Source organism: Anabas testudineus, chromosome 21 (genome assembly GCF_900324465.2).
Source record: "Anabas testudineus chromosome 21, fAnaTes1.2, whole genome shotgun sequence".
NCBI lineage: Eukaryota > Metazoa > Chordata > Actinopteri > Anabantiformes > Anabantidae > Anabas > Anabas testudineus.
In genome coordinates, this window is record NC_046629.1 from 17,273,923 (window position 1) to 17,289,649 (window position 15,727).

At 36.5% G+C, this 15,727-nt stretch overlaps 1 pseudogene; it reads left to right on the plus strand.

Annotated features, from left to right (window-relative positions):
* Nucleotides 1-4,403: 4,403 nt before the first annotated feature.
* On the plus strand, nt 4,404-15,405 carry LOC113172740 (annotated as a pseudogene).
* Nucleotides 15,406-15,727: the final 322 nt, after the last annotated feature.

Here is a 15,727-nt window from a genome sequence, read left to right on the forward strand (position 1 = left end):
AAAAAGAAAAGGATCCAGAGCCAGAGAGAGGACGAAAGCAGAATCAGAAATTCTTGGAAAAGGCAGATAGTAGGAATCCCATTTACTTTCCAGTTGGTTGGGTTAAGGTGACTAATCACATTGGAAAGTTGCAACTGAGAATAAAAAGCAGAGTAGACAATGTGTTCAAGTCAGGGTGGCAAACAGGAACTTATGTAGGGTCAGAGACAGCTGCAAACAATTAGATGGGGGTCAAGAGCTCAGAAGTGGAAAACCTTATTGTATTTGTTGCTTCTTTTTTTCTTTTTTTGCATTAGCTTAATATGTAGTTTTACAATTTGCAGTGCATTTATGATTTGTTTGTGTTTTGTAATTTGCAGTGGTCATATTTGTACATGCTGTGTCTCTAGGAGCCATGTATAAAACATTCATGTAGAGAAAGTGAGAAAATGGGCATGGATTTTAAATCTGGTCTGTATGTGGCAAGAGAGCATATTTCTTATGTGTTTTTCCTTTTCCAATAATTGTAAAGTTTTGAATGACAAGGGTTGAATTCTGTGATTAATGTGCCCAATATCATTTTTCCAGATGTGTGGACGTGGCCGGTGGATTTTCACACTAAAAGCACGCTTGACACCGGGCCAAGTGAGACTTGGCCTTAACTGCTCCCATAGAGTACATCAATATTCTGTGGTGTCAAAAGTATGTAGTTACTTGGACACATTTATCATTTAACAATCACATATTGTACAGAAAAATGTTTTTAATTAACTCTGAGTGAAGGCATCTAATAGGCAGATCTAATAATAGCACCTTCATAGTCTTCACACACATGCAGGGAATGTGTGTTTTCCGAAACTGTCATGCATTTTAACAGACACCAGATGTCACTGTACTTTCACAAACTTGAAGCCTCAAAGTTTCTCATTTAGTTCAACAAGGAAACAAAAACACGAATCACGCTTTGAAAGGCTTCATCCATCCATCTCCAAGACCTTTAATCCTTGCTTTCTTAAATAAATATTATACATTTCCAGATGATCTTTCCTTGATGTATTATTGTACAATACAATTTCTTTTTATGTCACACTTAATCTTGAGAAACTGTAGCAGAACGAAGAAATTTCACTTTAAATTGTGAAAATCGGCTTTTTACAAGTGCCGTATAGCAGTTGTAAATTCATAGTTAGTTTGGGAAGTGAACTAAATCTTGTGTTTCATTTGTTTTGTTTTTTTATAGACTATCTCAAGGCTTATGAATCAATTCTATGATATCTCAATAATTCATTTATAGTATGGTGAATCTCTTGTAATGGTGAAAACACATACTGCTAAACACATTTTTAATGTATTCTGAATAAACAATTATAAAATTATAAATAAATGAAAATGGACAAACTGCTTTATTTATCTGTCAAAGCAGGACAAAAGTAATTACATTTGACATTATTTACAAATGAAGACGCAAAGAAGTACATTTATACATATTTACAGTTTAGTCAAGGTTGTGGTTCTATGTTTAGCCTGATTTTTTGTCGTCATTCATGAAATCATTAAACAATTACTACTTATATGTATAAATATATATTTTTAGACATAGAGGTTGTGTTAGTGATATATACTTTTTGCACAGAGACTGTTAATATAATAATCCATTACTAATTAATGGTTTAACTGATGCCTCTCGGCACAAGTTGTTCTTGTTTTTGGTTTTCTCAAGTTAGAACATGTTTTGCCAAGAGTGCAAGGCACCTGCAGAAATTTGTCCCACCTGTTTCCTCACTCTAGACTCACACTACACAATATGCATGAAATCTTATATTATTATACTATCCTGGACAGTGGAGAGGTTGGCACCACTTTTCTGCAACCGTGGCTGTTTGTAGTTTCTGTTTGTTTTCCTTAGTAGCTGAACCAAGCTGATAATAGTGATCCTGCAGAGACATATTCAGTGTTGTGTTGAACTAAAATAGTAGATCTTGACAAAGGTTGGATATTCTGTGCCACCTCGGGAAGTATAACCTCTACTGTGCTTCCCAGATAACATAAGATTCCTTTTTTTGTTTTGGGAGAACCCCAGACCCCTGGGGTTCTGGAGATTGCTGTTGGCTGTTTGGGGTTCTTGTGAAGTCTGTATTATACAGTCATAAGTGTGTTCAGCTCCAAGATGTTTTTGCTGCTCTGCAGGGCCATCCATGTGTTTATCTTGTACTTTGACCTTTAGTTTGTATTTATCATGTATTGACAGGTAGGGATAGGCACAATGAGTGAGTTTAGTCTGGAGAAATTCAGTTTTTGTGGTGTTAAAAACTGAGCTGAAGACAACAAACAATTAATTTGATTAATACTTTGTTGATCCCCTTGGGGAAATTGATGGCTCAGGTGGCAAGAGGCGGCCTAAAAACAGTCCTTCAAAGGGTTTCATGACCAAAGATGTTCAGCTGACCATTCTGTTGTCATTTAGTCCTGTGGTGGTGGATTTTTTTAGTAACTTATACAATGTTTAACACTTTAAGGACTGTTGTGCCTGCAAATGGAAGGAACAGACCTGGGAAGGCTGAGTCAACTGGTTAGTTGCTATGGTTAGAGTCGATAAAAAATGTTACATAGGTGGTGTCATTGTTGAGCCAGATTGCCTGGGCGAGAGAAGAGAGATGGGAGTCCAGATCAGCTCAACATGGTCCTCCAAAACTACACGGAGCCTTGCCTTGCTTGACACCCTAGGGCGACCCAGTCCCCCACAGTAGAGGCACAAATTCTTGCTGAACCTTCTCTGTTTTTCTTCTGTTTGGTGGCTCTTTGTCAGACTTCATGAGACTACTCTGGAGGAGAGATAGCTCCTAATCTGAGTCTTAACCTGAGAGAAAGCTGAGACACACGGCAGCGTTGACTGGGTTTAATGTGGCAAGTCTTAAAGACTTGGGGAAGCTTTAAAAAGGGAGCCAGAGGGAAAGGTGAAATCAATGAAAGCTAATTAAATAAACAGAGAGAACAGGGCTGTAACTGGAAGTGACTGACAAAACAAGAGCATGGGACAGGAATGCAGAATTAAATAACAAAAAACAAAAAGAAAACACACTGTAAAACCCAAAACACAAACATAAAGGAAGTGCAAATGCAAATCCCAAAACATAAAAATAAAGGAAGTGCAAATGCAAATCCCAAATATCAACACCAACAATAAAAAGCACATATGAAGAAAACATGCTGCAAACAGACTGTTCTAAAGTGGAAGTGCCACAGAATACTAGGGCTTGCTGTGAATACCTTGAGTTAGATACAATTAAATTATACAATTTGAAACTAATACTCAGTGTTGTTTGAGCATTAATACACAATACAAAAGTTCAGATAAATAAAATATTTATTTAATTTAACAATTGGACAACTATGGATGAATTGTAAGAGCTTGCTCCTTCCAAACCCAGTTCTTTGTACTTCCTGCTGTATGCAGCCACTGAGGCACAAAAGCTCATCTCTCCCACTGGAGTCCTGGAGCACTCCTGGTAAAGGTCTTGTCATTTTCTCCCTGTTGAGTCTGGTTCCTCTCAAGGTTTCTTCCTGTTGCCTTCTCAGGGAGTTTTTCCTTGCCACCGTCGCCCTCGGCTTGCTCATCAGGGACAATCTCATTTCATGATTCATACACATTCACTGTTCATGTACTGTTCTTTGGTTGTGTAAAGCTGCTTTGTGACAATGTCAATTGTAAAAAGCGCTCTACAAATAAAATTGAATTGAATTGAATTGAATGTAAAAAATATTTTTTTACAAATTTTCACTGGTTAAATAAAACACTGATCCACCCAACAGCCATTACTCCTTTGGTTTTCCACTTCACTGTCAAAAAGATAGATCCAAATAGGATTGATTGATATTACAGATATACTGTGTTATCAATCAATGTTCCTACCATTCTTTGAGATTCATAAAGACATTTTATTGAGAGTGTGAAAAGCCTGCAGTGATGTATTCTGTTTGCTTCCTGAATTTGGTAAAAACTTGTAGTTATACACTACATACAATATATTATTATCTGTGTTTGTCTCCACAGTCTTGTGTTCAACTCATTATTATCATTGCAGGATGTAAGGTTTTTATTTCCTTTTATTTATTTCCTTTTTAGCACAATGAGTGAGTTTAGTATGCAGAAATGCAGGTATTATGGTGTTAAAAACTGAGCTCAAACTGAGCTGTCCACAAACAGCATCATACAACCCCAAAAATTGTTTAATAACTTGAAAAAAGATGTCAGACACTAGTCAAATCAAAATGAGGTCAAATGCACTTTGGCAATAGTTGCCAACCCAAAAATTAAAAAACAACCACACCACGCATACACATATAAAGCCACTTCTTAACAAGAAGCACCACTACCACTTGGTCGTACAGTACAATAGGTCAACTTGTAGTACAAAGAGAACACAATGAGCAGCGGGGTGTGGTTTTCCACACTGGGCTTTATAGCTTGGTTGTGCTGTCTGGGGCTCGTTCAAGGAGGAAAGGTACTGGTTGTGCCTGCTGATGGGAGCCACTGGCTTAGCATGAAGATACTGGTGAAGGAGCTTTACCACAGGGGCCATGAGATCTTGGTGCTGGTACCTGAAACCAGCTCGGTGATTCACGGCTCAGAGAGCTACAAGACAGAGGTCTACCCAGTGCCATACACTAAAGAAGAACTCTATCAAAAGTTCGACAGATTAGAGGATGATGTATTTCGCAAGTCATCAAGAATGACAGAATTACATAACAATGTGCAGCTTTTCATTGATTATACTTCAATTCAAGTAAATGGCTGTGAGAGAGTGCTGAACAACCAGTCTCTAATGACTCGACTAAGGAAAGAGGTCTTCGATCTTGTGCTCACAGACCCTGTTCTTCCCTGTAGCTCCATCCTGGCTAACGTCTTTTCCATTCCTACTGTATATTTCCTACGAGGACTTCTATGTGACCTGGATTTACAAGCTAGCCAGTGTCCGTCTCCTCCTTCCTATGTTCCTGCATACTTCTCTGGTAACACAGACATCATGACTTTCCCACAGAGAGTCACAAATATGGCAATGTCTTTTATGCAGCCATATGTGTGCAAAATGACATTCAGACACTTTGACGATCTGGTCAGCAGGTATTTAGAAAACAAAACAACCTACAAAGATCTTCTTAGCCATGGTGCTGTCTGGCTCCTCAGGTACGACTTCACTTTTGAATGGCCCAGACCTCTCATGCCTAACATGGTTTCGATCGGAGGTATCAACTGTGCAAAGAAAGCGCCTCTTCCAGCGGTGAGTATTTAAAGAATGCAAATGTAAACGAGAGCATGAATCACATCTGGATTCACTTAAAGCAAATTACAAATACTAGCTTTGTGTTGAGCCAGGCTATAGCCAACCCCTTAACATTGAAAGATTTGTTTTAACCACTCAAATAAGAGTCATACGAATACAGTCTATGAATTCTACTATTTTAAACTCTTTTATTTAACTGTAGCTGGTGAACAACTTGTAAACTGTGCTCATGATCTTTGCCAGACAAAATTAGCAACTAATTAACCACTCCTGAACTTCAGGTGACAAATTGATGATAATTTCATAGTGAATAAAAAGATGGTTTACACAGGCCACTGTCTTCTCCATTCTGCAGGACCTGGAGGAGTTTGTGAATGGCCCAGGAGAGGACGGCTTTATTATCTTTACTCTGGGTTCAATGCTGCACAACATGCCTGAGGAGAAGGCTAAACAGTTCTTTGATGCCTTCAAGCAAATTCCTTAAAAGGTAACAATGATCCTAACAGAATCATTAAATGACTCTAGGTTGAGAAACTATTTTTATTGTACATTTTTCTTTGGTATAAGAAATAATTACACATCAGCCAGAGATTTTAACAATCAATATACAGTGGCAAGAAACAGTACATTATCTTTCTAAGAATAGACTATTAACAAATATAATGTGCCTAAAGTTCTAACACAAAAAAATCAGAATCTTTATTAAGAACAACCATAAAAACCTTATATAGTTGGGGGGCGGCAGAAGCGCAGGTGATTCAGGTGCAGGTGGTTCTTCCTTGCTACTGGTCGAGGTGTCTTTGGACAAGACACTGAAACACCCATAGTAGCGCCAAAATGCACTGTCTGGTTCAACCGCAATGTCCCCAAAGTAATCGATAAAGTATTTATAATTAAGTGACTTTGTAACCGTTTGCAGCTCTGTGTTAATCAGCAATTCCTGATTGTAGATTCTCTGAAAGCTCCCTTTGGCCAGGCGTGGCTCAGATGAGCTTACTCACTTAAGTCGCTCTAGTCCACACCTCCAAACTTGTTGACTTAACTTTTAGAAATTCATGAAAAAAGGGTCACACACTTCATAATTCTTACTGTTTCTTGGATGGAACCATTGAACTTTGACACCTTAGCTTTGCTTTGCTTTAACACTAAACTCATCATTTGGTACTTAAACATCAAATGTTAAATAATGAGATGCTGCTGTTTTTGGTTGAGGTTCTGTGGAGATACACTGGAGTTCCACCTAAAGATGTGCCCAAAAACATCAGACTTTGAAGTGGCTACCTCAGAATGATCTTCTAGGTGTGTGTTGTTTGATTTAAAATGTATTAGGTCAATAGTTTGCATTGGACTGGACCTATAATTGTGTTTTTTCCTGTGCTCTTCAGCCCACCCCAAGGCTAAAGTCTTCATCACCCATGGTGGAACCCACGGTATCTACGAGAGTATCTGTAATGCTGTGCCCATTTCCACTGTTTGGAGATCAGTTAGATAACGTACATCGCATGGTGAGTCGCAGAGAAACTCACTCCTCATGATGTTACGGCTGAAAAAATATTGGCTGCACTCAATAAACTCATCCATAATAAAAGGTGAGAAATATGGATGTTTACTTAAACGAATATTCACTGTGTTACCTGCAGACTCACATTTGTTTTCACTCATGTCGCCTGTCTGTGTGTATTGAAGTTTAACAGAGTGCTAAGTGCTAAGTTACACTTCAACTATGGTATTTCCTCAGCTACAAAGAGAAGGTGGTGGAGCTGTCTCAGGTACACCTGGACCGTCCTGTTGAGCCCCTGGACACTGCTGTTTTCTGGACAGAGTTTGTCATGAGACACAAAGGAGCCGCCCATCTACGAGTATCTGCACATGACTTGAACTGGATTCAGTACCACAGCCTGGATGTCATTGGATTTTTAATAATTATTCTCTTAACTGTTCTTTTTGTGACAGTGAAATGCTGTTTGTTCTGCACCCGCAAATGTTGCAGACATGGAGCTGCAAAACGAAAATCGGAGTAGTGGCTTTAACACTGTATCATAAGGTTTTATAAATTCTGTAGTTAATAGAGGTTGAACATGGATATTACATTGAGATTACACACTGATATACTGTATGTCTAATGTGTGCATACAGTGCATTTTGGTAAAATCTCTACCATTACAGCATTTAATTAAACACATGCATGACTATGGCAATCATTAATTCAGGCCAGACTGTTTTTTTTTGCGGGGGGGAGTGGGGGGGGGGGTAGTATTTAGCAGTATTTTTCTGGAAATACTTATAGTAGAGGTAGTAGAATAGGAAAAGTTTATATTGAATGCAAGTGTTTATGGAGAGAAACACCTGGGATCATGTTGGAATTAGCAGATGACCTTTGAAATAGATCAGGACTTAGGTAGGAGGATGAGAATCAGCATGTGTGGATGACAACAGGCAGGAAGACCAGAGACAATGACGATTTCACCTTGTAAAGTTTTTATCCATCCAAAACTATCTGTTTGCTAAAGTCCTTTGACCTTTGCTTTCCTCAACAAATGCTGTAAACTTCCAGATGATCTCTAATGTACTCTATTGTACTTTTGTACAATCCAAATTCTGTGGAATTTTACTGCCGCTGCAAAAAAATTTAATAATTGGCTGTTTATAAGCACCCTACAGCAGCTGTAAATTAATGTTTGTTTGTTTGTTTTTTATTTGAATTAGATTTTTAAAAAAACTGTATCAAACCTATTTAATAATTTCTTTGGACTATCACCTTTACATAGGAGACACTGAAAATCCTCCCCATACATATCTCAACAAGGAATTTATGAAACAAAGCAAAGTGAAAATGCATATACTAATAAAATCCTTCACTTGTACTGTAAATAAACAGTTATTAGAAGGACTGAAAAAGGCACAGACTTCAACACTGTGGTAGAAGGGCTTGAGCACCACAATAGTTGATGTTTATTTGTTTTCCTTGTACAACTTTGTCACTGACATGAAATGTACTATTTGTGTCAATTATAATTATGATTCTAATGGCATGGTGATACTTCTTATAGCTGAAACCAACACCTCAAAGTCTTTACTATATATAAAAATAACAAGATCAATATTAAACACAGGATGGATAACTCTTCCACAACCAGATACTGACCAAACCAAAATCTTTCCAGACACTATTGGTTAAGTGAGACATCTTATTTTGGTAACTGAGAAACAGTTTTTAAATTAAGAAATTTTTAAATTTTAAATTTAAAATTATAACAGGATGTTACTTTTAATTTGCTTGAACAATTCTCCTCATCCTTTTTTAGACACAATTGGTTTGCAACTTGAACCATGTTTGCAGCCTTTTACTTGATTTTTGACCCTCTTTGGATCGCTTTCTGGCCTGTTCTTCACGCATATAATAATGCAAACTTAAGGAGTCTGTCCTCCTCTTCACATTCCAAATACTGTCTCAATAGGCATTATACGGATGATTCAAAGAAAAAAATTTATAACAAGAATTCATTTAATTTAATTCAATGTTGCAAATCGAATGAAGGGTAATTACGTATCAACTTTGAAAATATAAACACTCAAAATAGCAAGATTTTCTGTTTCAGCAAACTGATTTTCATTTACACACTTCTTTGTAAATCGTTATGCCTTCATGTAACTTATGCCCTAATTTACACTTATATCAACACATATTGGCTGAATCAGTGTTTTCAGTGGAGTTCTTATGAGTATTTAGCTTAATATGCATATTCTAAGGCTATTATGCCTATACCATAAATTCCAAAAAATTTCCAGCATCAAATAATTAATCAGATAAATGAAAAATAAGACACTTTTTTTTTTCATTTAGAACTGCACAGTAAAGAATTTAAAGTGAAGACAACAAAAAAGTCCGTAACACAGTCCTGAACTTAAGTCCCTCAAAAAACAAATAAATAAATTGTTAATTAGTCTGATAACAATAATAATAATAAATAATAAAAAAAACACTTCCAATAGAGTTTATTGTTTTGAAATGACACTGGTAGATTTATCAACAAATATCCATTTTAATTACAAACAAGAAAATGTCAGCTCAAACCTTTATCTGTAAAACCTTTAAAAAATGACAAACAATCAAATGAACCCCAGTGGCTCTTTCAATGGTGAGTCTTTTTCTATTCACTGCCTACCCATCTCTTCAGTGCATTTTTCAAGGTATTGAAATATGCTCTCCATAACTTGAGTTTCTGTTATCCTGACTAGACTGCTCAAAAGTGTTTGAGTTTTGATAATCACATCCATATTAGGTCAGATCAATCTATCTTTAACAACAGGCAATATACCACAGGCGTTTAAGGTTGCTTTAGTCAAGCCTGTACTGAAAAGGCCTGCTCTTGACTCAGGAGTTTTAATGCAATATAAACAAAATTTTAAATCGTCCCTTTATCTTTATAATTCTTTCAAAGCAATTATGTGACCACCTGTACAGGAATAACCTGGATTTATAGTCATGGTTTAGAGTGTACCACTGGTAAATGTTACCAATGATCTCCTTTTAGCGCCAGACAACAGACTTCTCTATATACTCGTCTTGTTAGATCTTAGTGCAGCATTTGACACTAGATCACAAAATTCTATTATACACACCGGGACATGTCTTTGGGGTTAAAGGATCAGCTGGTTTAAATCTTATCTATCAGGTAGATTCCAGTATGTGCATGTTAATGATGACTTCAATGCACACATAAGTTAGTTAGTTCCCCTGGGCTCTGCACTTGGGTTGATTCTTTTCACTCCATGTCCCCTCAGGCAATATTATTAGCAAACACTCTATAAATTTTAATTGCAATGCAGATGATTCACCGCTATATTTAATAATAAACACTTTATTGATGCCCTGGGGAAAGTTGTGGTTGGATAGCTGCCAGATAGTATGTCAGCACTACACTACGAGGTTTCTATGTCTTGTTCAAGGACACCTCAGCAAGTAGCCAGGAGGAACTGGGAATCAAACCACTCATCCTGGAGTTCATAGGTGACCGCTTTTCCACCTGAGCTACTGCCACCACAAATCTATGAAACAACAAGAAAAAAATCAAATAATCAAACTTAAACCGTTTAAAAGACATAACTTTATTTTGTTAGGTCCTATAAACCTTAGAGACATGATGTCTAATCATATCCTGACCCTAGACGACATAACATTGGCCTCAAGTAATACTGTGAGGAATCTTGGAGTTATCTTTGACCAGGATATCAATGAATCCTTAAAAAGCTTCCAGTTAATCCAAAATGCTGTAGCCAAGGTTCTGACTGGAATTATTATAGCATATTTAGCATATTTCTTCTACATTAACTTCTCTTTACTACGAGAGTATCTGTAATGCTGTGCCCATTTCCACTGTTTGGAGATCAGTTAGATAACGTACATCGCATGGTGAGTCGCGGAGTTGCAGAGAAACTCACTCCTCATGATGTTACGGCTGAAAAAATATTGGCTGCACTCAATAAACTCATCCATAATAAAAGGTGAGAAATATGGATGTTTACTTAACAAGAATATTCACTGTGTTACCTGCAGACTTACATTTGTTTTCACTCATGTCGCCTGTCTGTGTGTATTGAAGTTTAACAGAGTGCTAAGTGCTAAGTTACACTTCAACTATGGTATCTCCTCAGCTACAAACAGAAGATGGCGGAGCTGTCTCAGGTACACCTGGACCGTCCTGTTGAGCCCCTGGACACTGCTGTTTTCTGGACAGAGTTTGTCATGAGACACAAAGGAGTCGCCCATCTACGAGTATCTGCACATGACTTGAACTGGATTCAGTACCACAGCCTGGATGTCATTGGATTTTTAATGATTATTCTCTTAACTGTTCTTTTTGTGACAGTGAAATGCTGTTAGTTCTGCATCCGCAAATGTTGCAGACATGGAACTGCAAAACGAAAATCGGAGTAGTGGCTTTAACACTGTATCATAAGGTTTTATAAATTCTGTAGTTAATAGAGGTTGAACATGGATATTACATTGAGATTACACACTGATATACTGTATGTCTAATGTGTGCATACAGTGCATTTTGGTAAAATCTCTCCCATTACAGCATTTAATTAAACACATGCATGACTATGGCAATCATTAATTCAGGCCAGACTGTCTTTCTGCACGAAGATGGTCTTAGTTACTAAATTGCAATATAGCTAGTAGACAACACATGCAGTCCAAATAACTCCTGCAATTGAAAATCTAATAATGCAAATCTTTCTTAAAAAAAAAAAAAACAATCAAAAAACAATGCAAACAATTTGCATTTTAAAATGCAACCAGATAGAAAAATAAAAAAAAGTTTTTTTAAAAAGAAAGTTTTGAATGAGGAGAGTTGACTATTAGTTGACTGACTGTGATTCATATTCCCACTTTGCATTTTTTTTTTTTTTTTTTGCGGGGGGGAGTGGGGGGGGGGGGTAGTATTTAGCAGTATTTTTCTGGAAATACTTATAGTAGAGGTAGTAGAATAGGAAAAGTTTATATTGAATGCAAGTGTTTATGGAGAGAAACACCTGGGATCATGTTGGAATTAGCAGATGACCTTTGAAATAGATCAGGACTTAGGTAGGAGGATGAGAATCAGCATGTGTGGATGACAACAGGCAGGAAGACCAGAGACAATGACGATTTCACCTTGTAAAGTTTTTATCCATCCAAAACTATCTGTTTGCTAAAGTCCTTTGACCTTTGCTTTCCTCAACAAATGCTGTAAACTTCCAGATGATCTCTAATGTACTCTATTGTACTTTTGTACAATCCAAATTCTGTGGAATTTTACTGTCGCTGCAAAAAAATGTAATAATTGGCTGTTTATAAGCACCCTACAGCAGCTGTAAATTAATGTTTTGTTTTTGTTTTTTTTTTTTTTGAATTAGATTTTTAAAAAGACTGTATCAAGCCTATTTAATAATTTCTTTGGACTATCACCTTTACATAGGAGACACTGAAAATCCTCCCCATACATATCTCAACAAGGAATTTATGAAACAAAGCAAAGTGAAAATGCATATACTAATAAAATCCTTCACTTGTACTGTAAATAAACAGTTATTAGAAGGACTGAAAAAGGTACAGACTTCAACACTGTGGTAGAAGGGCTTGAGCACCACAATAGTTGATGTTTATTTGTTTTCCTTGTACAACTTTGTCACTGACATGAAATGTACTATTTGTGTCAATTATAATTATGATTCTAATGGCATGGTGATACTTCTTATAGCTGAAACCAACACCTCAAAGTCTTTACTATATATAAAAATAACAAGATCAATATTAAACACAGGATGGATAACTCTTTCACAACCAGATACTGACCAAACCAAAATCTTTCCAGACACTATTGGTTAAGTTAGACATCTTATTTTGGTAACTGAGAAACAGTTTTTAAATTAAAAATGTTTAAATTTAAAATTTAAAATTATAACAGGAACCATCTGTTACTTTTAATTTGCTTGAACAATTCTCCTCATCCTTTTTTAGACACAATTGGTTTGCAACTTGAACCATGTTTGCAGCCTTTTACTTGATTTTTGACCCTCTTTGGATCGCTTTCTGGCCTGTTCTTCACGCATATAATAATGCAAACTTAAGGAGTCTGTCCTCCTCTTCACATTCCAAATACTGTCTCAATAGGAATTATACGGATGATTCAAAGAAAAAAATTTATAACAAGAATTCATTTAATTTAATTCAATGTTGCAAATCGAATGAAGGGTAATTACGTATCAACTTTGAAAATATAAACACTCAAAATAGCAAGATTTTCTGTTTCAGCAAACTGATTTTCATTTACACACTTCTTTGTAAATCGTTATGCCTTCATGTAACTTATGCCCTAATTTACACTTAGATCAACACATATTGGCTGAATCAGTGTTTTCAGTGGAGTTCTTATGAGTATTTAGCTTAATATGCATATTCTAAGGCTATTATGCCTATACCATAAATTCCAAAAAATTTCCAGCATCAAATAATTAATCAGATAAATGAAAAATAAGACACTTTTTTCATTTAGAACTGCACAGTAAAGAATTTAAAGTGAAGACAACAAAAAAGTCCGTAACACAGTCCTGAACTTAAGTCCCTCAAAAAACAAATAAATAAATTGTTAATTAGTCTGATAACAATAATAATTAAAAAAAAACACTTCCAATAGAGTTTATTGTTTTGAAATGACACTGGTAGATTTATCAACAAATATCCATTTTAATTACAAACAAGAAAATGTCAGCTCAAACCTTTATCTGTAAAACCTTTAAAAAATGACAAACAATCAAATGAACCCCAGTGGCTCTTTCAATGGTGAGTCTTTTTCTATTCACTGCCTACCCATCTCTTCAGTGCATTTTTCAAGGTATTGAAATATGCTCTCCATAACTTGAGTTTCTGTTATCCTGACTAGACTGCTCAAAAGTGTTTGAGTTTTGATAATCACATCCATATTAGGTCAGATCAATCTATCTTTAACAACAGGCAATGTACCACAGGCTTTTAAGGTTGCTTTAGTCAAGCCTGTACTGAAAAGGCCTGCTCTTGACTCAGGAGTTTTAATGCAATATAAACAAAATTTTAAATCGTCCCTTTATCTTTATAATTCTTTCAAAGCAATTATGTGACCACCTGTACAGGAATAACCTGGATTTATAGTCATGGTTTAGAGTGTACCACTGGTAAATGTTACCAATGATCTCCTTTTAGCGCCAGACAACAGACTTCTCTATATACTCGTCTTGTTAGATCTTAGTGCAGCATTTGACACTAGATCACAAAATTCTATTATACACACCGGGACATGTCTTTGGGGTTAAAGGATCAGCTGGTTTAAATCTTATCTATCAGGTAGATTCCAGTATGTGCATGTTAATGATGACTTCAATGCACACATAAGTTAGTTAGTTCCCCTGGGCTCTGCACTTGGGTTGATTCTTTTCACTCCATGTCCCCCTCAGGCAATATTATTAGCAAACACTCTATAAATTTTAATTGCAATGCAGATGATTCACCGCTATATTTAATAATAAACACTTTATTGATGCCCTGGGGAAAGTTGTGGTTGGATAGCTGCCAGATAGTATGTCAGCACTACACTACGAGGTTTCTATGTCTTGTTCAAGGACACCTCAGCAAGTAGCCAGGAGGAACTGGGAATCAAACCACTCATCCTGGAGTTCATAGGTGACCGCTTTTCCACCTGAGCTACTGCCACCACAAATCTATGAAACAACAAGAAAAAAATCAAATAATCAAACTTAAACCGTTTAAAAGACATAACTTTATTTTGTTAGGTCCTATAAACCTTAGAGACATGATGTCTAATCATAACCTGACCCTAGACGACATAACAATGGCCTCAAGTAATACTGTGAGGAATCTTGGAGTTATCTTTGACCAGGATATCAATGAATCCTTAAAAAGCTTCCAGTTAATCCAAAATGCTGTAGCCAAGGTTCTGACTGGAATTATTATAGCATATTTAGCATATTTCTTCTACATTAACTTCTCTTTACTACGAGAGTATCTGTAATGCTGTGCCCATTTCCACTGTTTGGAGATCAGTTAGATAACGTACATCGCATGGTGAGTCGCGGAGTTGCAGAGAAACTCACTCCTCATGATGTTACGGCTGAAAAAATATTGGCTGCACTCAATAAACTCATCCATAATAAAAGGTGAGAAATATGGATGTTTACTTAACAAGAATATTCACTGTGTTACCTGCAGACTTACATTTGTTTTCACTCATGTCGCCTGTCTGTGTGTATTGAAGTTTAACAGAGTGCTAAGTGCTAAGTTACACTTCAACTATGGTATTTCCTCAGCTACAAAGAGAAGGTGGTGGAGCTGTCTCAGGTACACCTGGACCGTCCTGTTGAGCCCCTGGACACTGCTGTTTTCTGGACAGAGTTTGTCATGAGACACAAAGGAGTCGCCCATCTACGAGTATCTGCACATGACTTGAACTGGATTCAGTACCACAGCCTGGATGTCATTGGATTTTTAATGATTATTCTCTTAACTGTTCTTTTTGTGACAGTGAAATGCTGTTAGTTCTGCATCCGCAAATGTTGCAGACATGGAACTGCAAAACGAAAATCGGAGTAGTGGCTTTAACACTGTATCATAAGGTTTTATAAATTCTGTAGTTAATAGAGGTTGAACATGGATATTACATTGAGATTACACACTGATATACTGTATGTCTAATGTGTGCATACAGTGCATTTTGGTAAAATCTCTACCATTACAGCATTTAATTAAACACATGCATGACTATGGCAATCATTAATTCAGGCCAGACTGTCTTTCTGCACGAAGATGGTCTTAGTTACTAAATTGCAATATAGCTAGTAGACAACACATGCAGTCCAAATAACTCCTGCAATTGAAAATCTAATAATGCAAATCTTTCTTAAAAAAAAAAAAACAATCAAAAAACAAT